At 42.6% G+C, this 24,606-nt stretch overlaps 1 protein-coding gene across 5 annotated transcripts in view; it reads left to right on the top strand.

Annotated features, from left to right (window-relative positions):
* LOC110976980 (thyrotropin-releasing hormone receptor-like) overlaps positions 1–24,606 on the top strand; it is a 191,224-nt gene that overhangs the window by 43,871 nt on the left and 122,747 nt on the right. The window contains exon 4 of one of the 5 annotated variants that reach the window (XR_015424597.1): positions 17,218–17,312. The exons of the other annotated variants lie outside the window; for them this stretch is intronic. The gene's annotated coding sequence lies outside the window, so the exon portion shown is untranslated. Of the gene's footprint in view, positions 1–17,217; positions 17,313–24,606 lie in introns of those variants that run through there. 5 annotated transcript variants of the gene reach the window in all.

Below are 24,606 nucleotides of genomic sequence, written 5' to 3'. Positions count from 1 at the left end.
AAATTCTGCTTATGGACTAGTAAAAAGCCATCACTGCTGCTTGTTATTCCACCACTTTGTATACAGTTTCACAGTCTTTTGGCAATTCCATAATTCGATGTGGTAACTTCACAACTTCACCACTCAATGTGCCTTTTGCCCACAAAAGTTAGAAATATTCATATGTCTTCTGGTATGTGGTCAAGGGGGGGTGTTGTGACATCTAACACCAAGTTTCGTGGAATTTTATGAATCGTGTCACAGTTTAGAGCTGGGGAAAAAAAACTTGTGTCCTTCCTCCATGGTTCTACATAAGCAAAATGTGCTTATCAACTGTTCAGCTGCATCCGGCAAATTTGAGCCATCGTACGTGTATCCATCTCTTCTCACAGCTCAAAAAAGGAAAAATAAATCCTGTCTTTTCTAGGAAAGACAGGATCCTGTGTTCACAAAACACCTGCTTTACATTCACAACATGTGGAAAGGAAGTTTTGTGGTTTTCACAAGTTCCCTTCGCATTCCGCTAATCACGGTTTCGAAAACACGCACGCAATATTGCTTCATGCAAGGTTTCCGCTGGTTCCCAGAGGCCCAGACCTAAACAGGGGTATTCAATCGCTCCTTTTGTTGGTAACTGCTACGTTAATTCCTGGCTGTCTATCACACTAATCTTTTATTACGCTTTGGCAGTTAAACTGCTGTTTTCCACGGTGGGAAACTGGACTGGTGTACCGTTATGAATAACAATAGGACCATAAGCTACGAAGATGTTTACGTGAAAAGTCCGTGAAACTGCTGTGAGCTAATCCGCTCCCAAGCTGATCAACTTTCCACCGTGAAAACGGGCTTACATTGCCTTGACAAAAATTTCACGGTGATTTAATAGTAAAACTGCATTTTCATGGTGTTGAAAGTTCATAGTGTTATGACACACTGTGACTACCAAAACTTCCGACACTATCGATAAAAAACTGACAACAAAAATGCAAGCTGACGTTTTCCCGTATAGTCAGGGTACCGTTACAAAATAATAATCAACTTATAAACTGAGTATATGTATATTATCATCGGTATCACCCAATCTACGTACTTATCAAAATCAAAAATAAAGGTTACTATGTCTTACCTGAAGAGAGAAGCTAGATTTGGCGAAGCGCGGTAGGTTTGGTCGGTTGACTTGGTGGCTGTAGATGGAATGGGTACCGCTTAAATTCCAACGGTCAAAACCACCATCAAGGTCACCACTAACTGACTTTCTCCAGTCTCCCGGATGCTCCACTTTCAAAGATTGGTTTGTACGTATACCCCTTTTACATCCACATGTACCAATAATTATACAACTGAGAGAAGATAGTTTGAAACTACGCAAAAGTCTTGATTTAGTATAAATACTGTTTGAAAAAAATCTGTTTCAATATGTAGTGCTTAAATTACAACGGTCCACTCCAAACCACAACCAATAGTGCCACCCGCTGGATTGCATTCAATTGTCCCTGGGTTGCTCCACTTTTGGTAATCTGCTCCATATGGCCGGGTCAACTTATGCCTAAATATTAGCCACGATGGGCCTGACTGAGATAGACCAACACACCGAGAGACAGAAAATACTTTGTTGGGTGAGACTTATATCAAGGCGTTCCTTTTCATTACATCCCAATCATACAGCATTTCATTTATTTTCAAAAAAACTTTGCAATGAAATGAAAACAACCTGATTCAATAAGTAATATGCATTTTGGAAAGTAGGCCTACATTATGTCTATATGAGAAAACTATATATATCTACCGATATGGCTACGTTATGACAACTTTGTTTAATTACTGGGATAGCACATCCCATTATCTATAACACCCTTTCAGAGGGTCACAAACTGAGAAGATACCAACCCACAACGTAATGACAACCTATCTTTAACACTTAAAAGCATCATTATGAAAATACCTTCCTACAACGTAATCACAACGCCAAAATCCAACATAACGACAACGTTCTGGAAATACCTAGGCACTACGTCATAGTAACGTAAAAACAGGTAACATTTCGACAACGTTATGAAACCATTTGAACGTCATCACAACGTCAAGATTAAAACATTACAGCAACACTTCAAAATACCACATTACAACGTTATGACAACGTGCTTTTGGCAACTCAATAGCAACGTCATGGAATAACCTACATGAGACGATATCAAGACGTCGTAATGACAACCTCACGACAACGTTTTCAAAAAACGAACTTAAAACCTTATGGCAACGTAATAGCGACAACTAAATAGCAACGTTATTCAGAAACCTACATAAAACGTCTACACGAGTTAAATTATGACTTATTTTCAACTTCGAGAAACGACCATCGCACAACGTCAACGCAACGTTATATGGCAACTTTCAAAGGACGTAGTGAAAATAACCAGAATACAACATTTATACAACCATTGACTGAACACTCAAAGGTTGTGGTAACGTTGTTGTAATGTCATCATGGCACATGACCAAATGACAACCTTTACACAACGTTTCATAACGTTGTGGCAACGTAATGTGTTAGCTGGGTTTCACCTCTGCGGTCTGGGTTCAATTCCCGGCTCGGTCCTCATGTTGTTTGGGTTTTCAGTCCCTACCGGTACCTGATTTCGTCGGTTTTACCCAGGATATTCACCTGGGGTTTTCTTCCCATCTCTAAAACTGTAACTGCGTCTCATTGTCTCCTCTCTACAGGTTTCTTCAGGCTTGCAAGCCACAGTGCCTTAGACGGTGTTGAGGATAATAATTATAAATAATAATAATTACCCTTAAAAGTAGATTCACGTATTTTGTATTTTTATTTTTTCAAGTATTGTGACGGGAAGAATGCCCTGCTCAAAGATACAAAACGCTGCTCGCTCTCTGAGCTCGAATTAAGCCCCTATGCAATGTGCTACGCATACCCTGAGCTGTATTCGGTGAAGAAAATGAGTAGCTGCTCGACTCGATGCGACACAGCGAGTGGTGATTCATCTTTATCGTGCGGTTACTAACCTGTAGAGTCACAGGACGGTAAATTGCCCATAACTCTCCCTGCCCCGTGATTTATAGTCGTAATACATCTCTCAGGACAGTGGCAAGAAGCGAACTTGACTTTCTGTAAGCATTTTATGAAACTGAAAATTGAAAAGAAAGCTTTCAAATGCATACTCAACGCGGTCTCTCCGTGGGACGATTGCTCTTGAAATATATCTCCCCGAACTTGTTCAGATTGTTGAAAGAAAACACGACTTCTGTTTCTTGGCTCCATGCTTCAAAGTCGCAGCTTTTCGTCAACGCGATTTTTATATTTTGATGGCCTTTCTAATAAATGACCGATTTTATGACCAAGTGACGGGTGAAAATTGCTCAAATCTTATTCGGCCCTTTTTAATGAGAAATAATGAATGCAATTCAGGGTTTTTTCCCCAACGAAACCGACCCGAGATCCAGGTTCGACTGTACAATTGGGGATGCATCGTAATAATACCGCAGCCTCTGCAGACAAAGTATATACCTTTTGAACCTGATGCAGTTTCAGATGCTCAAATGAGTTGACTGGCATTTCAATTGTCCGGAAAATTGGCCTCGGAAGAGCACAAAATGTCCGTCACAGTAAATTCCCGCCTGAAGTCGGATTCCACTTCAGACAAGATGCTCTGAATATCACTTGGAAAGCAACACTGCCATACTAGAGCAAGGTCTTTGGGGCCAGCTGATGCGGGAGGTGTTTCATTAGCGATCAAGGATCCACGCTGCTGCGAATCATTGAGCATCGATGGGAGGTCTTGACGACCACTCAGCAGCAAAGGCCGCCACATCACATTCAATTATTCAGTTGCTCATATACCTCCATCCCACTCAGGCTATTATCGCCTTAGAGTTTCCGGAGGAACGCTTCAATTTCTCCTGGACCCCTGAACAGGAGGTGGCAGGCGAAACCGTGCTACTGCCTCGTAATTTAGAATGCCAGATGAACATAAGACACAAATATAGAGACCATTATACTGTTTGTACGGGGGGGCCTTAACATTTTCATTCGTAACAAATTCGCCTGAAATGAATTTCCTACAAATTTCTCTCACTTATTATTTTGTCTCGACGTATCCACGTGCTGGTAGGGCAAAACGTTCCTCAGCCGAATTGCTTTCCACTCTGTTAGCTATCGAGTTATTTTTTGCCTCAGACCTCAACAGTAGTACAGCGGCACAGAAAATTATTGATACCGTGGCGTTTAAATTAACCACAAATAAAGTACTTTCACCCTTGAATTTTACATGGATGTGTACGATAGTGCAACAAAGGGTGGTACGCATTGAAGGAGGCACCACGCAGCCAAATCTTCACGTTCCACCTTGGTATGAAGTCATAGCTCATGAGGCCCTTTCATCCAGTCTCGGTTGAGCAGTCTCGGTAGACGATGCTCTCGGGGGAGGCGGCGACATGTCCTCTTCTGCTCTCTTGTGGGTAATGTCGGCAGCAATGTTCTCCCAATGATTTATAGAAGCACATTTGGATTTGAACCGACGTTAATTACGACCGCGTTGTAATTCCAAAAACTATCAACGGTGCAGTGTACGCATAAATGGACGTTAAAAACTAATAAAAACGAGTGCTTTCGTGTCATGCACGGCTAAATACATGTACAAACAGTTTCAATTTCCTACAAAAGCCGCAATCCCCCCACTGCTTATGAAACTTTAATAGGTTATACCTTATTACCAAAGGTCGGTAATGTCCTGCTTCGTATATACCGGTTTGAACTTAACCCTAAAAGAGGAGAGGGCGGAATCGTCCCCCGTTGACATTTTGTCTGATATCTCCGTATATAGTGTATTTTTTTTTCAGATGCTGAGCAGTTAGGGGTTTTGAGAGTACCGGTAACTCTTTGCGCCTACCGTTCTTGCGCAGCGTCCATTTTCCAAAAATGGATACGTTTTCCACTGTGGTGCTCAGTGCATGCAGGCGATAGTATGTGTGTAGCCTTGAAGTTCACGATGCCAGTGACAACAGAACGATATGTTTGATTGATTTCAAACTTCAGAGTTGTAAAGAGGAGTGTTTTTTAATGTGCATGCCAAGTTCAATGAAAATCGAGCACAGTAAAGTCGAGTTCGGGTTGGGGCGGAATCCACCCCATCCGGCTATAGGATGGGTCAAAATAACCCGGCTTTTTGAGGGCTCAGTAAAAGCTGACGGTGATATCGTTCCTGTACATAAGGCTCCTTTAAGGAGGCTCAAAGAAAGTATACACTGTAAAACCCGAGCGGTTAACTTCTCAACGCAAATTAAACGTAAATCTGTAACATTTTGACACGCTTTTAATAAACATATACGACATGTTTATATGCTGAACATTATATGCAGACTTTTATTTATTGAACGCAACGTATGTTTATGATTAAATGCATGGATGTGTTTAGCATATGTTCAGTTTTTAAACACTTTGTGATTAAAAATCCGTTTGTGTGTTTATTACTTAGACACCTTAACATGTGTACGGGATGTAACACTTTTTAAACACTCGAGTCACAATTTTTGGCGACTCGAGTCCCGACGGTTAAATGACTCGACTCGAGTCTCTGCGACTCAACTCGACTTAACTCGAATCTCTCATGTGGAGACTCGACTCGAGTACAAGCTTATAAGCTCGAAAAGTTAAAAGCTAAATTTAAGTTGGATAGATACCTGTCATCCGAATTTATGTTCAGTTTGTGTAAATGCAAACAAAAATACCAAAAAGACTTACATGTAGTTGTGTTTTTATTTTAGGCCTATTTTGTTCAGAAATTTGTGACTCAAATTGACTTGAGCTCGGTATCTGACTCGACTCGCCTACACAAAGTGACTCGACTCGACTGTGTAACCTAATGACTCGACTCGAGTCACAGTGTTAAAATGACTCGACTCGAGCCACCAAATTCAGTGATTCGTTACAACACTGGTTTATAAAGGGTGCAGTGTTTATCAACTGCATATTATTTGGTAACGATGACACACGCGTTCAAGTCACACGCAGTGACGTGAAGAGTGGCAAGCCAACTGCTACAACTTAACACAGGAACAAAAATGGTTAAAATATTGTGACCGACCTTATTTTATTTCAGCAAATTATCATCCATCCGTGCACGTTACCGGTATATGCACAAACCTGTGTAAGAAACGAATGAATGCAACTCTGACCAGTCTGATTTCTCTTCATTTGCAATTAACGACAGCCAGGAGACGTGCGGGGGACGCCGAAAAAGATAGAAGTGCTAATATACACGTGCGTATAGATACAGCGCGTAAGCCTTGTTGTGTCTTAAAGGTAGGGTCATACTTTGGTAATGACTCCAGAAAAATTTGTGTGATTTTTATCAGAAATCATTACTGGAATAAAGATGGTAATAGCGGCAATCAACCTGCAAAATAATTTCATCTGAAATGCCCCCGTTGATTAGAAATTAGCAAAAGGATGGCGAAAATTTCAGTACAACTGAACGTATTGTCTAAACACGATGTCTATTTTTGGTCTGATAATCAAGTGATTATCCCCTCTGCATCCATATATTGAACGTTATATCAGCTTGAATTAACCACTTACATCCTGAAATTTGAATTTCATCGGCAGTAAAGAGTATTGGCAGAAAATAACGGAATTCACGTTTTAAGCCGCTATAAACAGGCGCTTAATGTTCCGACAATGAACAACGTTATGTGTTAAACACGTTCGCATCTATTAACGCACCGCGTGCTTAAATGTTTAATGTGTTTAGTTTATAAACGCGCCAAACGTTCTTGGGTTTCACGGTGTAGTACCACCCTGGGGCCATGCAGCGCACCAAATGACCATAGGACGGTATTTTGGCTTCGTCGAACAAGGAAGTTTTCCACAAAAAAATCCATCGCAGCAGCATTGAACTGTAATACTGCTGCCCTGACGTTGCGACTGGCTCACTAACTGTATAGAACCAAAACGAACAGCTATCGGGTGTTTGTATCCTCATTAACCTTCCGTTTGCTGTAACAGTCAACAACAGTCAACAATTCCTATGACTTCCCCTGTACAGTACATAGACATATGACATGTCACTTGACTGATTTTGGCTGGTAGGACAACTGTGTTGAGACTGCATCTTTAAAGGACGTCTAAAAGGAACCGATACGTATAGTGTGCTTCTGTGGCACTTTGTCAAATTGGCTAAGTATCGGTTTGCAAAGCATCCTCAGCTGATCATGTCTTAAATTTTGTCTTGCTGTATTTGTCAAGTTCAACTGTCCCAGGGACAGGTTCTGCCTTGTATTATCGTTTTTTTAATGTTAAAATTAAGGATTTCTCCCGTCGGAACCCCTTTGGGTATTCAAGCACTATTGGTGTCCACGGTAAGACAGGGTATTAAAATAGTGACCACTGTTGTCATCAAGATGGAGGTGATTTTCATTGACACTGCTGCTCCAGAATGTGACTTCCGCTGAGTCGTCAGTAACAAAACTGAGGAATGGCAGAGACTGAGCATTTTGGCTGCTCATGGATCAGAAAAAAAATTGTGCGAGGGGAAACGTTCAGCGCCTGTGTCATCAACGCAAAGCTTGCCAACAAAAATCACACTCCAGCCCCGTCCTACCATATCTAAGCCGGGTTCATGTACTATTCTCCAACAGCTAATTAGTGTAATTACTTGGGAGACAGCGTCTGTGTGCAGAATGGGTCCTCTCCATCTACACATCACGGGCAGGCTTAGGAAAACCAACAGCAGCCGCAATCAAAGAGCAGTGTAGGCCTTTTTTGGTCTGATGGCCCGATGGAATGATGAAGCACTGGACGAGAAGGGGTTATTAGCATTTTCCCGACTGATGGCCGCCCTAATGTCTCGGTTAGGGTTTAATGTTTAACCCCGCGGCTGACTTCAAAGAGATTCAAACTAGCCCTCCATCACAAGAACTAAACAAACTGCAATCAGTCGCAGTAATTAATAATGCATCTCTGGGCAATTAGTCCCCTGCGTGCACGCTATTGCAATTAAAGAATTGTTTCTCCTTGACTGTCGTGTTCCAACGCCCACACCTGTGTCTACCGCCTGGCGTCATTACCTTCCCAGTCCTGGTTTTCCTTGACGAGTTGGAGAGTGACACTCTTGTGGTGTTTATATTGCATGGACGCTGTTTTCATGCACGTTTCACTGGTATTAAAAAAGGGAGAAGAGCGAAATATTGCGGGGTTAATTGGCGTGGCAAATGAAGGAAAAACAAACTAGAAATTAACAGCCGTGAATACGACTTGACGTGCACCGTGATGACGAAGGAAATAAGACGGCTAGAGAGTTGTTTTTAGATGAAGAAAAACAAATGAGGAAGGTGAAAGCTATATACAAGCAAGACGTGGCATTTACCATGAAAACGCAAGTGCTACAATAGCGTCGGTAATGGAGAAGAGTAGGATGGATCATGGAAATACATGTACTTATCTAAACATGTTAAAGGTTCTTTGTAGACGTCGTAACTGAGCATGCGTGGATGATGGGTGTGGTTAAACAGAGAGCGGGAAATGTGTAGATGTATGATATGGATTCATTACTCTCACGCATAAATGCTTTTGGCATTATCTCAGCATGGATGCCAAACAAGTCATGGATTTATGCATCTCGTTACGAGGGGAAGTGAACCAGTCAATGATAATTTGGTTTCTTCGGAATTTTTTTGGTATACTCGCTAACCAAGTGACAGATGCATTCAAAGTGCGAACGAAATAGTTGGTTTAGAAAAATTATCGAAAGGGTACCGTTCTCCTGGGCTGAAAAAAATGGACATGATTGGTCAGTGTGGGATTACTGAGTTTAAAATCCCGATTCTGTTTGGCCGATTCTGTCGCACTGGCATTCACGGTCATAGTCCAAGCCCGAAACTGATGTCCTTGGAAGGGGTTCCAATACTGTGCTTTTATTATTGTCAATAGCTTTGCTTTCTAAATCTTCAATATAACACTGTAACAAAAATGCTGACTTTCCTAAGGTATTAGTTGGACACTTACGATGTTTTCGGTTTCAGTTTTGTTCAGTGATCTGTGCATAAAATGCATTGCTTGTTTGTCATCCAATCCCATCATGCAGTGCGGACGTCAAAATGACGTTGACTGAACAAATTCCCATTGGGTGTGCCAGTTGAGATTGAACGTAGAGGGCGCTGTTTAAACGGATGAGGGTTACAATTTCTCGAAGAGCCAAAAGAGCAGTACACATGGCACATCAAACGCATCACTTTAACATTAATGTAAGGTGATCGAAATAAAGAATATTAACACATGTTTTCTCCGTTCGCCGTGTAGGCCTTAACGCTGAAGTCAATGGCAAGCAGGCTAAGACGACTTTACTATGTACTCATAATTTCAGAGACATATCAGGCGCTCTGAAAAGTAAACGACCGTAAGGTCGTTTCACTTGTCAAAGGTGATCTTGCCCATCTACGAAGAGGCGGCGCGAACATGACAAGTCCACCTGCTTCGCGTATCCCCAAGGTGCCGTGGTCAATCACTCACCCCCTCGGCGCAGGCCTGCTTGTGGAGGCCGAATCGAGAGCGTTCGGTCTCCTCTTGTCGTACAAAATTGCTCCGAAAAAAAAAACACGAAAAACCACGTCTTGGAACTTCAGTGCGTCAAAACTCTCTGTAGATCTCTCTTTTAGGCCTATTTTTGCACGCCAAAATCAACTTCACAAATTCCCTTCAGCAAATCTGTGGGGTGCTGTGGCCAATGTTATGCTGACTTTGATCCTCAAGAAGCACCTGCATACACAAAGCCACTGCCGATAGAATGTAACGCACTGATACTGTCCTAGATCCCACAGAGAAGGGCGTAGTATCGAGGTATACGTGTGCAAAGCGGTGACTGAATGATAGATATTTTCATTCCAAAGGATCAGTCGGTTTCCCAAGGCAATGGGGACGGATCACATCTCATATGACATGCGTCCCCGGAGTTAACTGTAGTTGCCACGATGTACTCGATGAAAGGGAGATGTAATAATTATAAGTTTGATGTAGAGAATGACAAATCCAGAGAGAGCTAGAAAGAGAAAAAAAAAAGGTGTTGTACTAACAAACCAGTTTGAGATTTTTTTTGTATAATACCGTAACATACGCTGCCGATATTCTCTCGCACGTCTCGCGATGAATGAAAAGAAATTGCAGTTGTCGAAGTTTCTCAAGCCCAATTTTATACAAATACAGACCATCGGTTGAAAGCTGTATGTGTTTTTTGTCTGGTAAAAGGACTGTCAAATGAATTTATCGAGAGGCTTTTCTTTCCCGCCTTTTCTGCCATTAACATTACCCCGACGCCATGCTGAAGAATTCCCTTACCTCACTGAATAATTGGTTCGCCATTATTGAATAGAACCGGCTCCAGAGTGTGATTAATAGGACAGGTGTTAAACTAGTTAAATTGGATCTCTAAACGAAATACAATTCATTATCTCGGAGATGCAGCGGGGCTGTCCATGCAGGCGACGGTCGATTTTTACCCCAGGTGCACCAGTCCGTGCATTCATCATGTGGGCAATCATAGGAACGACAATAGACTGATTGCGCCTGCTAAGTCACGTGACCTATAGTGAGTATTGGATATCAACAAACACAGCGTCCACCAAAAGCAAAGTGTTTCATAAGTATCATTTACCAAAATTAAAGGTACCGTACTCAGACTACTGATGTGCTGGGTACCATAACTTGGCTGTATTGTTTGTAAACAACACTCAAAACACACGTTGCTATGGGGTTGATACCCACTATAGGTCACGTGATTTAGCGGGCACAATCGGTCTATAGAGGTTCTGCATGGCAGACATGAGCAAACCTTTTGTATCCCTCCGCGACAAAAGCAGTTACCAGAAAGATGGCTGCCATGCAGAACCTCTGTACGGTCGAACCTTCGTGACTAAAACTAAAAAAAGGAAAAAAAAAAGAAAGAAAAAACGAGCAAACAAATGCCTGAGCAACTATTAGACGTACTACATAACCAGGACCTGCGACTGGTGCGAGGGTTGCTGGCAGGAAATCAGGAATTTTTTAACTGCTTGAGATACAAAACTTAATTAGATAGTTATTGGTCACAAGACGCAGAGACGGGTGGTGCCAAAAATCATCATTTTTCCCCAAATCATTCTGAGCCGTTAATTGAAGATATTAAGTAATGGGCACATGGGTGGAATAAATCACAACCGAACCGACATGTGTATTTTGCGGTAATGTGCCCGGAGTAGACGACTTAGTGAAGGAAGTGTCGACCGAGATTTTCATTATTTATCACCAGAAAGACAAGAATTAAAGATTCGCGCCAAGATTAATAACGACCGAAGTATGTCAAGTTCCCTGACGAGGTTAATACTCGCACTGCGGCGTCCATACATCATCGTCAGCTGGATCAGACGGTTTTTGAGAGACGACGTTATAGCTCGTTGGGGTCCGAGCCATTATATCAAGAAAATGAAGAAGAGGGAAAAAAACTGGGCCGCGTTTATTGAGTTTCATTTGCCGGTGATGCAAAGATACGACTTTGCTGTTGAGATTCCACGGGAGGTTTTCTTTATTAAATCAGGCCGCCAGATGCGGTCTTGATAATGCTGGAGACAGATCACATGGGTGCCCTAAGTGTCACTAAGGGTAGCAATACCTATACGTTAATTATTATTCAGTCATCATTACCCCTAATCTTAAAGCGACGAAAGAACCATACATGCATTATTGTACTTTTCTCTTGGTACAGTTTTCCATACTTTGTTATTGTATACAAAAATGGTGCAGAGCAATAACCTGCTTGAATGTGCGTTAGCATCGTGGGTACTCTCGTGAATAATATTTGTGGCCGTGCGTGTAATTTTTGAAGAGCAAATGAGTTTCAAGCTAAATACTGTTTTATAAAAAAGGTGCAGTGAAAGGTGCAGTCGTGTTTCGTGACAAGGAAGCTTTCTTAAAATTCTTCGTCAGTGCTAACATCATGCAGTCATACATACACGAAAGCATGTATGACCGATACTTGCAATGACCCAAAATAAACTGGACGTGTAAAAATGGCGACATCTGCGCTGCAGGCTCGAATGTGCAGTAAATATGCCACAGCCAGTCTAAATATTGAATCCGGGTTGTTATTTTTTTAATGCTTTGAGAAAATATGTACATGTTAACATTCCATAGTATGTTTACATGCGTTCAGTACGAATCTCAAAAATGTGGAATTTTCATCGGAAATGTGTCTATAGATCGCGTGTGAGCTCTCCAGCGACCCCCCCCGCCTCCCTGCACTGCCTGTTACCGGGCCGTGATCGTGACGTGACTCGTGCAGAGGCTCCAACGCACCCGTTCCCAGAGTGCTTACATCCAATCCTGCCTCGCTTAAAAATCATTTCTGTTCCACAGCCATGTCGCTGGATCGTTCTACTACACACATATCACCACGGGCCCTGGATTTGTGTGCGGACTTCGTATTATCGACTGAAGGATTTTAAGGGGAAGCAGCAGTTGATAATTTTTAAATACAGACCTCAAAAATGCACCTTCGTGTCTCAGTTAACCTTAGTTTCAAATTTTGTTCCTCTATTTTAAAATGTATTCTTGCTGTTTTTGTTTGTTTGTTTTGTTTTATGCTAATGAGTTTCCATATGCAACAGCAAAACTTTGATGTCATCCCGGGAAGACAACAGTAAAGTTATAAAAACTCCTCCAGTTTCAAAGATTTTGCTGGCCTAAATTTACCTTCTCCAGTGATTCATTGTTGTGTACGTATATATCAGTACGCCAGCAGGCAAGCCACCTTTTCTCAGAATTGTTTTCAGTGAGTAACTGAAGGGTTCATAATTTAACTAGAAAACCTCTGTACTGAACTATGTCTCCCCTGTATGACATCACAGCAGCAGCGCCCTCAGTTGTCGAGAAAAGCGTAGATATGCATCTGACCTAAATAAGGATGTTTCATGGTTTTCATACACGGAAGAGGAGTACAAAGTTGCAACGAAAGTTGTGTCAAAGAAAAATTCATAGTAGCTACACTTTAAGCTGAGTGCGGACTGAAAAGAAACTGGAGGTCCTTGAATGGCGTGGCTGGAAATTAATAAACATGGAGCAAAAGACTTTTTTCAGTCCTGTAAAGAAAATCATGCAGGCCCAACGAGCTCTCAAGTTAAAGCCGAAAACGATCAGTATCCTCTTAAATTTACTGAAAAACAGTTCTGTTCCAAAGTCTTTGTGGTCCGTATTTCTTGATCAGGACCATCAGAACCACTTACATAGGTACCCCAGGGCTTTCTTTGCCAGAATCGGCCTGACTTAAAAAGCAATTGAGCGTGCCGAGTATTTGTGCATCAAGGCGATATATAGACATCATGCCAATGATGTAAGCAGATGCCTCGTTCATGACAGTTTTCCAAGTTGAAAATAATTTCAAAGTATTGTCAGATTAATAGGCGAAATCAAAGCTATACAGTTTTCACCGATGAAATCTACTAAACTTATATCTCTGGACCTAAAAGGTATGGATTTTCTTTTACTACCCTGCCCATTTTGCCCTAACATATAACTCTCCTGGGATGTCTTGCATTATTTTTAATGTTCGACGCGCGTGTAGCAGGTGATCCAATTTCTGCGATCCCTGAGCAAATAGCGTCATGTTTGGTTGGTGTGTGTGACACTGTATTATCAAAGTCCCGGCTGTTATGCATCTCAATAAAATGTTCCTGCGGGACACGTAAAACAACACGCGGTATATTAACAATGGCCCAGTTTGCCCATACGAGTCCTAGCATCAGCCTCGTCCCCAAGGCCGTTTCTCAGTGCTTTAATGCTCGTATTTGGAATCTTCGGTCCTTCGTCCCCGGGGCAGTGTTAACTAATGGACGCATTCTTTCCGGTAAAGTCACTGCGGAGAGTGGGCAAAACGATAAAGGAACGTTGCATATATGTACCTGCATGTTGTTTTACATTTTAGTAGTTAGCGCCTGGGTTTTTTTGCGTCAAGCCTTTCACCTTTATAGTTGAAGGCATTCCTCGACCAATAACGCCATTGGCGAGCAAGCAATGTGATAGATGCATTGGAACGGGCCTGAAAGTACCATCCATCCATGAAAGGCCATCGAGTACTAATAAAGCAAAGCAGTTCTCTACTCTGAAGCAATAATAGATCAGTGTCTCAAAAAGTACAAAACAGAGGGGAAAAAAGAGGTGTCCTTTACGTGTCTGACCTGTTAAATTTTAAGAGACCATTCACAGGCAGGCGTCCGTGATAGGGATCATCCATTTTTTCCGACCGTTAGGAGGACGAACAGGGCGTGTGGCGTGTCAGATATCGTGCTTGTCGCTAGCCACACCTATTTTGAGTCCAACTGACTAAATGACCGACCGACGACCTGACAGAGCGACCGACCCTACTTACGTACAATACGTTATGTTAGGCATTCAAAACCATGTGTACGTTTTTCGAAAACTGAATAAAATAAGGACGATAATACCAAACTGCAAGTCGCCCTCTTGCGCATGAGCAGGCTCGTTCTGTTTGGGCCGGCCATGTATCTGTGACGAGGTGATAGTGACTGTTCTTGGTTAGGCACAATCACCAAGTTTCCTTTGGGTTAAAAACTGCTGACTAGCCAACAATGGGCTTTTTTGGTAAGAAATCAGAACTGTAACTATTTACGTGTACCCTGTACAGGTGTGGATCCAGAATTGAGGGGAGGTCGAAACCCTTCCCCCTGCTCTGAGATAAAAAAGGTTTTAAAAAACGAGAAAATATAATAACTAGAAGCATACAAATGCAAGTGCACGAATACCACTGTAAACAACGTAGGCCTATGTCATGTAATATTTCTATCATTGTTTCCGCTTGTTCACAAACATAAGGCATTAATTTAAAAAAAAATTCTCCGGCCTGACCCGTCACCCTGGAAAATTCCTGGATTTGCCCCAGCTATATAAAGACTGCGGAAATCTGTTTTTGAACTTGTTTATTAATTCATATCCTTCAAAATAATCGCATACTCCTTATATAGGTACCGTCGTATATTAAATGGCTGTACACGTATCCCCGGCATCTGGGGCACATTTTGCAAGCACGGAATGGGTACAAGTTCACACGACATCCTCTGGGCCATATGTTTTGTTGTGAAATAGGTCCATGTATTTACCAATAGGTCCTGAAAGCAAACAGGCGCTCTCAAATATAAACCTGCCGCAGACCCTTCGTTAAATTCAACACCTAAGTGCTGATTTTTCAAAAACAGAAAACTTGAAAGCACAGCTGTTGCTTGCCATTATGATTTGTCCGAGAGTCCCGCGCAAATGCCTGTGTTTTTTCTCATTTTCTTAAATTTCAGTGTAGTTTGGGACAATTGGCGACACCTCCAGCTAGACGCATCCACTAAGCTGTTTAGACATACTTAAATATTGGTATGAAAGACAGGCTCGTTATTAGAAATTTTCACCTTTGTGCCATCATATTTAGGGACACTTGAGGCCTCTGTTCATCAGGTTTCCTCGCTCCCTGCGTCCGACTGGCGAGCGACTCTTTCCCGCAATTAGTTCAATATTTGCCCGTTCATAATCGAGCGCGACCCCGGAGGCTTCCCTCCCCTGATTGTTTAGAGCCATGCAGCGATTGTCTGCCCCAAAACATCGTGTATTAATTCTATAAATAGCCCGACCCGTGGATTACATCCGTTCATCGGTGGGCCAAGTCGATTGCAATCACGGCCTTATTGCCCTGGCCATCGAAGAACGCGTTTGTTAATCGTCAGTGAACTGTCGAAAGATCGATCCCCAGTAATTCTCTTTCGTTCACATGTCGGCCAAGATGAAGCTGTTGTACTAATAACATATTTTGGCTCCCACAAAGGAGAAAATGTGCTCCACTGGCACTTACTTACTTATGCCTCTTGGTTCCTCTGAGGCCAGGACAATCTGCCTGCATCTGTCTCTGTCTCTGGTAGCCTGTAGTGCCTCTTTCCATGTGAGGTGCAGTTCGCTTGGTTCAGCCTCCACAGTTCTTCTCCATGTTGTTCTCGGTCTTCCTTGTCTCTTCCTTCCGCGTGGTCTCTGTCTCCAGGCTACTTTGGACAGACAATGCTGGTCCACCCCTACCTATAAGCCGCATGAGTCGCCAGCGCCAGATCTCTGTCACCACACTTTAGCCTACGAGTTGGTCTTCTCAACTCAAACGTCTTAACTATAGCCGAACTATATCTTAAAGTGCATTTCAGAGTTTCTCAGGTCAGAAGATGCGTCATATCTTTCTGAGCTGAGGCAGCTGTTGTGAAAAAACATCTATCTTTTCCATGTCTTGATCATGATCTTGATTGGTATTTAACCGACAAGCTCCTGCAAGAACATCACTCAGCTTGGAAGGGGCGAACAAGCTATTGATGAGTGCTTTAGGACCTAAATTCATTACTGAATATTTTGCTGTCACATGTGCCAATAATGTGCGGAGGGAGATCGTTCCAGTCCTGACTTTAGCTGGTCTGATAAAAGAGTGAGTGTTGAAGACCTTTGATGTTGGCGAAGGGGATCTGCAAGCACTTGGGTTCGCTCTTTTATGACACGCCAGTATTCTGATCCATACAGTAAGACAGACTTGACATTGCTGTTGGAGAAAAATCTGCTCTTGATAAACTGTCGTTTGAGTTCTAGTTACCATACTCCCCACAGGTTCTTTCCGTGCGCTGAACGCAGAAGTTCCAGCGAATGCATCTGATCATCAAATGATATTCCGCGGTGCGTTGGTTATCCTTCCCTTTCGCGTCTCAAAAAGGTTCCCTAGTGCTTCAAGTCACCTTAGGGGGACTCTGAGTCGTTCATGTTTAAACGATTCTCGGCGAAGATGTTGGGGAAAAAATAGAAAGAGGGCATGCAAGTCTTGAGGACTGACTGACAATGAGGCTAAGACTATGTCTAACTGAACGGGGCCAGAGCCTGTGTGATACTCCGTGTCCAGTCGAGAAAGGCCCGCTGTGCTCACTCGAGATACTGACTGAAGTCGGGCCTTAGGAAATTCAAAAGAGGACAGTGCGGGGGGCAGGAGGGTATTGACATTTGAACGCAGGGAAATTGCCAGGTTGCAGGTCAACTCAGTGCAGTCGATGGACAAGAAGTAAATGGTTACCTTATAATAGATCCTTTAATACTGGTATGTGCTCTTCATAGTGCCCTGCGGGTCTACAGTAATCCGTGTCATGTTGTACAAAATGACACATCCTCCTTTCTTCTTGATCCTGCAGTAGAACTACTCTGAGTTTGCCGGTGAGTGTGCAATCAGATAAACTCCACAAGAAGCCATGGCAACCTCATGAAGCCCGGCGGGTAACAATCAATATCTAGTTACAGTTTGAAATGTCTGTCCCCTGTCATCTCTTCATGTTCAATCAACCGTCGGTTCCCCCCATAACAGTGGAGGAGTAACTGGGTTAATCAATGGAAACCCGGGATCGAGGATATCCATATAATGGCCTGGACCCTGGGAAAGAGGTCAGCTCCGTGAACTGAGAAGCATTTCTCGATCCGCCATTTGATGTCATGCACATTGAGATGGCGTGAGAAAAACCTTGCCATTTTCACTGTCGTGCCCAACATAAGTGACATTAATATGGTTTCTTTGAGACCTATATTAATTAAGTATGCACTGAAATCGATTCATTAACCACCTGTTTCCGTGACTTTCCGAGCAGATACATTGTGAACAGACATATCCGTTGTGGGCGGGGACTTGGCGTGTCGAAGAGTCCATTTGGACAAATTTCTCTCGGTAACTAAAGTGGACGAGTGTGCCCCAACCCGAATAAAATTCAAATATGTGTAGCTCACTTCGCTTGTTATGCGAGTGAGTCGTCTGGGCTTGTCGCCTGCACACTGTACGAGATGTCCCGCTTTAAACATATGTTGAAAATGTCACGCCGGTTTGGGTTCAGTGAGCGGTGGTAATGTGTACGAAAACTCCCCGAGGGTAGGAGCTGTATTACAATTTTCTTTTTGGCATGTGTAAACATTAATTGTCACACTATTCTGCGCCCTTTGTCGCTGTACCGTACGTCCCCATCGACTCGTGTAAAGAGCATGATAGACAAACATAGCGGACAGAGCCTTGATACAATTTTTATCAAAGACTGGCAAAACAATGTGAAGCAATTTATCAGCAAAGCAACACAGCTACAGCGTGCAACGCCACGGGTGAAGGAAAAGAAATCATGCTTCAGTTTCCATGGTAATGGCCTTCAGTCAGGTCCCGTGTCATCTGTATATTTTCTTCACTCGCAGCAGAAGGTTTTGACAGCTTGAGTGGAATTGAATTTCCTTCAAGAAAAAAAAATTAATTAACTGTAATATTTAACAGAATGGCACAAAAAACTGCTTTCACCTTAGTTGCAGTGGCGTAGCCATGGGGGGCCTGGGGGGCACAAATTCGGGGTGCCCCCCCCAAAAAAAACTGGCTGAATGGATATTAAACAAGGCTATCAAAAACTTGCCCCCAAAACCACATCATTGAAAGCTGATGCCCTCCCCATAAGAAGCTGGTGCCCCCTTTGTGCCCCCCACTAGTAAAATCCTAGCTACCCTGCTTAGTTGACATGATAGTATGACTGTAACACGTCAATTTCCCGACGTTATAAGCTCTTCCTACTCTGCGAAGCAAAAAGGCCTGTAAAGCGATAGGCCTAACCATAAATATTACGCATACCATAATCACGGGCAAGATTTTTGGCACTGACATAAAATCTTCAGATGGTGGTTTGGTAGTCGGCCAATCTGCTGAGTGATCAATTTTGTAGACGCCGTCTCATAACGGTTTATGTGCTATTCGACTGCAACATTCACCCAGGGCAGTCTAGACAGCTGACTGTCAGTCTCGACATTTCACGTGTGAATCTCGCGCCCATCACGATTGTCGTACAATAAGTGCACGAAGGGGTTTATCACGTGAAAACAGAACTTGCCAACTGTGAAAATGCGAAGAACTTAGCGAGCGGTTAAAGTGATCAGCTGTAGCAATAAAAGAGGAAGTTTTGGCTCTTTGAAGGGTAATAAACCATAATTAAGCCAACGGTTTTGATTCAATCGATTCCCAACAATTTGAGAGGAATAATAGTTACTAAAACACCACAACAGTCATTAGTTATTTCAAAGATGGATTTCAAAGATCATCAGTTTGTATGTAAACGACATTCTCTGCAGATGCGGATGCAGGGGGAGGGTTTGAGGGGTCGAACCCCCCCCCTCCAAGACCACCCATAAATAAAAATGGGGAAACTAATAAAAAAATAAATAGAGTAAGTGGACCGCTAGAGTAACTATAGAGTAAGTATGTAAACAATGTATGCCATGTAATGTTCCCGCTTGCCTGCAAAAATTAGAAAATCAAAAATCTCCGGCCTGAACCCCCGGAAATATTCCGGGATCCACCATTTCCCTGTTATACACTTAAATTGATAAAGATCACATTATGCATGTCAGTATCACGAGCGTTCATTTCAACTGTCGTTGAACGTTGGCATGTATCACGTGGCTACACCACTCCCAAAATCGTGAATGCTTTTCTATCTGCCACAGTACGTAGTGTTTTGGCCCATTTGACATTCAAAAGACAAAAAATGTTAAAGAGGCGCTCGTGGATATAGGATATATCTAAAAAAAGATATCCTCAGAAATGTGCTAAAGTAAGCTGAGTGTAATAGCCTTTCACTGAATTAAAATTCCGACTAGTTCTTTTAAAGTGGTGGTTTTAAAAGCGTGCCCGAATTCCGTCCATCCCCAGACACTGACGATTATCTAGTTCTCTTCACTGTAAGGAGTAAGTGTAAAGTGTCAGCCAGCGTTGTCACAACAACCGAATATGATGCCGTGCCGTCTTGATAACAAGACGCTTATCTGTATTGTGACATCTTCTCCTCCTTTATCATCTTTAGCCTGCTCTCTGCTGACCGGTAAACCTTAAAGCACGTTCTGTATTGTCTCGCAGCACCCAAAAGGCGAACACTGACAAAGCATAGGTATGAATGGCGATGAAATCAAACGCCAAGAATTCGAGTCTGTCGTGAACGCGCGCATTGTGAAAAAATAACCAGCGCCGCCTGTACAGCATGGTTGGCGAGAAACGCGGACCGCTCTCCATTTCGTGCCGATCTATGAGGACAACTGGTCACGATACAATAGAGTCTGATTCAATTTGGCGAGCCATACCGGGCAAGGGACAAGAAAACGCGAGAATAAACACTGTCACAATGGAAATGTTATCTTTCTTATAGGCGCGGCGGCTCAAATCGGAAGCTTTCAATGAAGACGGAATCGATGGTTGCCCGAAGGCTGAGGTTGCGCACCGGTATGTAGGTGAGAGCAGGCTAATCATCAGGGACACTTTCCACCATTGTATCCTGCCATCGATCTGTTTTGGTGGCAGACGCGATGCTATCGTTTCGCTGGCAGAAATGCCTGTATAAATATTGCGGTTTTGCCGAAAGAGTGGGTTTGCTATTGGCGTTATCCCGCGAATATCCAAGTTCAAGGTCTTGGTGCTGTCATTATTGAAGGCGCCGCATCGCTTGTTTCGTTGTTCTTCGTTTTCATGCATCTTTATTAGAAGTTGTTCAGTTTTTTTGTTTACTTGTTTGTTTTTTGATTGTTGATTTAGTTAGGGTACAGAAATAAAAATCATTGTCGAGTGTAAAAGGTGGAAAAAAAGACAAGTTACAGGCAAAAGGTGGCGTATTGAATTCCATATCTGCGTGTACTGCCCATTGGATATAAAGAGACATAGCTATAACCTATAGCTTAGCTTTCACGCATTTTGAGCTCAAGTCCGGAATCAGACGCTATTCGATTACGGTCGCACCGTAAGTTGAATGAGCATTTTGCCCGCCAGTTGTGACGTGAAGTGCCAGTCTGAGAATCTCACAGCATGGGAGTACACGAGTCGATCGTCTAGATTGAAGTGTACTCCGGGAACAGTTTTATTTTCGTGGTAGTGAGTAAAAAAAAAATCAGGTATATTACACAGTTTCATCTGGGAAAGTGAGAGGTGGTGATTGCCAGGGGTCACACGTGATTGGTCCTGATTAAAGCACCGGGAAGTGGAACAGCAAAATAAGCAGCTTGAAAATGAGGAACAGCAAGGACAAAAGGAAAATTACCACGATGGTGATTGATCACGTGCCAGTAACTAGACTAAGTGCAAGATGAGACACCCGAGTTTCACAAGTCGTCGTCGTGCTCTTCGTCTGGACGTCGAGCCAGGCAGCTCGGCAGCGTAGCACGACCATGATTGTGCGCTTGCTCAATGCCATAGATGCTAGACGTCAGAGTGTAATGGGACACGTGATGTCATTTTACCGTCTTTGGTCTGTAACCCATAATAATTCCTCACAGATAGTTTGGTGCCAACTCATTTGGCTCGACACTGCAACGCTATACCCAGAATGCTCTACGCAAGACATGACGCACGTTCTTCGCTCGCATCTCCACCAGATTGTTCGTACTTGTTGATAATGAAACCTGGAAAGATTGGCAGGTAGATGTAAATATTTTTTACGTTCTGTCACATAATCAACTCTCGTAAACAGATACGACGCGGCACACTTTTGACCATCGATAGCGCTTGGATGATACATCCCAACATTTATTTATTCTCAAAGGGTCGACAGTCCATAAGCGATACCCAATCACGCCGTCAACTCTCAGAATCGTTGCAGTCATCCAGGTTTGTTTATGTAAGCCTCTGGCCATTAAACAAACCCTGGAAGCTTTGATTAGTCAATTTAGACCACTTTCCACGACTCTCAGGCCTATGCTTGGTTGGTGCGTGTCAGAATGAACCTCGAAGTCGAAACGGCCGAAGGTTTCAGACAGACAAAACGGACTCACGTGAAGCTCGACAGAAAGTCACTAAATTTTAGGTTGTTAATTACACAAGCTTGTAGAATTGGTAACTAGCGCTGCAGCCCCATGTTGAAACTGCATTCAGCTATGGTCAACGTACGTTGAAATGTCCCCTACTAGAGAGACACAAAAACTTGTACACGTATATTTATGGCATAATGTAAGGCTTCACATTTTCTGCAGGTCCTATCGTTTTGTAGGCTCTTCATGGTGCCCCCCAAAATAAATAACATGAAATTCGAAAGTGATATTAACATCCAAAAGGTAATTGTCAGAAATTATTATTTTTGGTGTCAAATTTAAAGTGACTTACTTATACTGAATTGAAATGGTCAATGTGAATCTCATGTTGCGTTGTGGTGATATTTTAATGACATAACATAACCTAACTTAAGTTTACAAGGTCTTCCTGCAAATATGCAATCACAGCTTTCAAAACCGAAATTACCTCAAAACTGAGTTCTTTAATTCGTTGGAATTCTTTCTTGTTCTAACCTTGGTGACACTGAGGCTTATTTCAGAAGGCGATGGTGGTTAAATATTAATGGTACAGTTTCAGAGTTTGCAGTCTCAGAGTTCAATGACCTCCTAGTGAATTCGTAACAAGGTGCTGATTTGTGTTACTCCTTCTGTTACATTTTGCACCACTTTGAAAATTTTCAGGATCCCTGTTGAAAGCTCTGCTCACTTCAGTTTCACCATAGTGTGAGCCTTTGCAATAATTTTCACGTATTCACGGGCATCGTCATAAGCAAAGTATTTTGACTGCTACGGTAAATCTCAGTAGCCAGAACAAAGAAGCAGTCGTGTTAAGTAATCGAGAAGCATTATCTCTGCAGCGCAACATCGGATTTAAATGAAGTCAGCAGGTTTGAACAAAATAACATTCTAAGCTTTGATTGATACCCCAAACCGACAATTTTTGGGAGAAATGAAATGTTACTTTTGGGTTGTGTTTTAGAGGACATCGTGCAAAGCCACGGTGGCTCTATATTATTGATAATGGATCCTGAAATTTGACCCCCGATAGCCTGCTTTCTGTACTTTCCGACAGGAAAAATAACGTGCAAAATTTTTAGAATGTGCAATTTTTTTCGTTCGTTTACTCCTTGAAAAAAATTACTTCATAAAAAGGCCTTGTAAAATATTTGCTAGCATATTAAACTATGGAAACTTAATCATTACCTGACCTGAAAGAGAAATATCCTGTCAAATACAATGACCCCTCACTTCCTAAAATCTAAGGCCTACATGAAGACCAGTGCAATTCGGTGTTCTCGTACTCAGATGAACAGTCACGAAATTGCATTTTGTGGTAGTCTTTTGGTAAAGGTTCAAAATATTTTGAGGATTTTACAATTTTAACTGGAAATAAACTTTTTAAAGGAATAAATGATACAAAAGATTCTTAAGTTTCATCTAACCCTTGCACACAAGAAATGCGTCAGGTCAACTCGACTGAATCTAGAACCCATCGACTGCAGGTAGGTTTATTTTGCCATTGTTGTGCACTCTAAGCACGGGGAGTGAAAGCAAACGTGCATGAACAAGGAGACCTAGAAACGATGTTGCCGGAAGTGAAAGATCGTTAATGAGATTCGGTGGGCAGGTATTTTTCACCCATCTTCCCAAATATTACTTGAGGAAGACAAAGGTAAAATTTCGGCATGAGTATTTCTTGGGGTGGCTTCAGTTAGGAATTATTTGTCCAAAAATTATCGAACGTTATAGGACGGCCCCATCCAAAATGCTCATATATAGGTGGACCGCGCGAGGGTTCCGGAAACTCTCTGCGTGACCTTTTCCTTTCAGGCTTTATACGGCCCGGCCAGGTGATATCAGCGTTGGGAAGGCTGTTTACTGTCTGGTCGCACATTGTATATGTTATCTTGCTCTTGGGCAATGATTTGGGGACGTCTGAGGACACTCAGATTTAATTATTTATTTAATTTTTTTGGGTGGCGGGGGCACGTGCTGTATCTCGATCTGCAAAGTTGGGCACGTGAAAAAACCAAACACAAGTGTAGCTAGCTAGAATGACTGATTTGATAACGTCATCAGATTGACGTCACAGTCCCGATTTCCAGGACCTCGAGTCTTTGAGGCCAGTTGATACCCCGGTTGATCCGAATCCAAAGTCCCACGACACCACTGGCGTTGCCATATTAGACACGTTCCAGATCACATAGCAACGGCGAAACAGAGTGACTGAAGACTAGTTCAACTCCACCCCTCACCAACTGTCCTCCCTCGCGTCGGGGGACAGTTTTTATGCTAAATGACCTCCAGACGAACCCTGAAACTTCTGATGGGCAATATCCGTTACTAATCAAAACGCATAGCAGCGTGGTAAAGCATCTGGAAACGGAAGGGCATTTTCTAGATTAGGTGTTGAAATTGTTGCATTTTAGCCCCTAAATCAAATTAGTTTCCCTTGTGGCAACAGTAAGAACGGCGACGTTCCTAGATTAGCGTCACGGTGGCAAATACTGCATTCGATGCTACTGGTTTTTTTTCAGGAGGTTGAGCACCCATAAAGCGTAGTACGCTCACAAAAATGCTGCACTCAAGTCACAGGTCCCTGTTTTTATTTATGATCACCCTCACAACAAAATCAGCTACCGCGTGGTAAGCAGTAAATTAAGAAAATTACAACCGTCCTGGCTCGATTAGTATCATCAATCATCTCCCTACCGGTGGGGATTTTTTTTGTGCCGATTGCACTCCTCGATGTTGGGGAATTA

The sequence above is a fragment of the Acanthaster planci genome, linkage group LG02 (genome assembly GCF_054643075.1).
Source record: "Acanthaster planci isolate LZ-2023a linkage group LG02, COTS_SCS, whole genome shotgun sequence".
NCBI classification, from domain to species: domain Eukaryota; kingdom Metazoa; phylum Echinodermata; class Asteroidea; order Valvatida; family Acanthasteridae; genus Acanthaster; species Acanthaster planci.
Note: the sequence above shows the minus strand (reverse complement) of the source record. Positions and strands in the feature narration are given on the sequence as shown.